Genomic DNA, 504 nt, shown 5'->3' with positions numbered 1-504 from the left:
CAACTAAGCACTTACTAATTCAACTAATTACTTATTAATTTTCTTACTAATTCAACTAAGCACTTAATAATTCATCTAACATTAATATATCTAATTCATCTATAACTAAAAGTATAAAAAACTAACTCATCTAATTAACATTAATTAATATCTAGCTAATTTATCTAATATTTAACATTAATATCTAACATTTCTATCTAATTCATCTAACATTTGACATTAATATCTAACATTTCTATCTAATTCATCTAACATTTGACATTAATATCTAACATATATATATATATATAATTCATCTAACAATTGACATTAATCTAACATTTATATAAACTAAAGTGTAAAAAACTAAAAAACTAAAAACAGAAAATAATTAAGAAAAATATGTCTCTGTGTGTGTACTGTGTGTGCGCGTGTATATACTACTGTGTGTGTGTGCGGCAGGGGGCGGTCTTACAGCAGGGCGACGGCCGGCGATGCGAGGCAACGGGGTCGGCGACGGGGACG

This window comes from Triticum aestivum, chromosome 3D, assembly GCF_018294505.1.
Source record: "Triticum aestivum cultivar Chinese Spring chromosome 3D, IWGSC CS RefSeq v2.1, whole genome shotgun sequence".
Taxonomy (NCBI): domain Eukaryota; kingdom Viridiplantae; phylum Streptophyta; class Magnoliopsida; order Poales; family Poaceae; genus Triticum; species Triticum aestivum.
Note: the sequence above shows the minus strand (reverse complement) of the source record.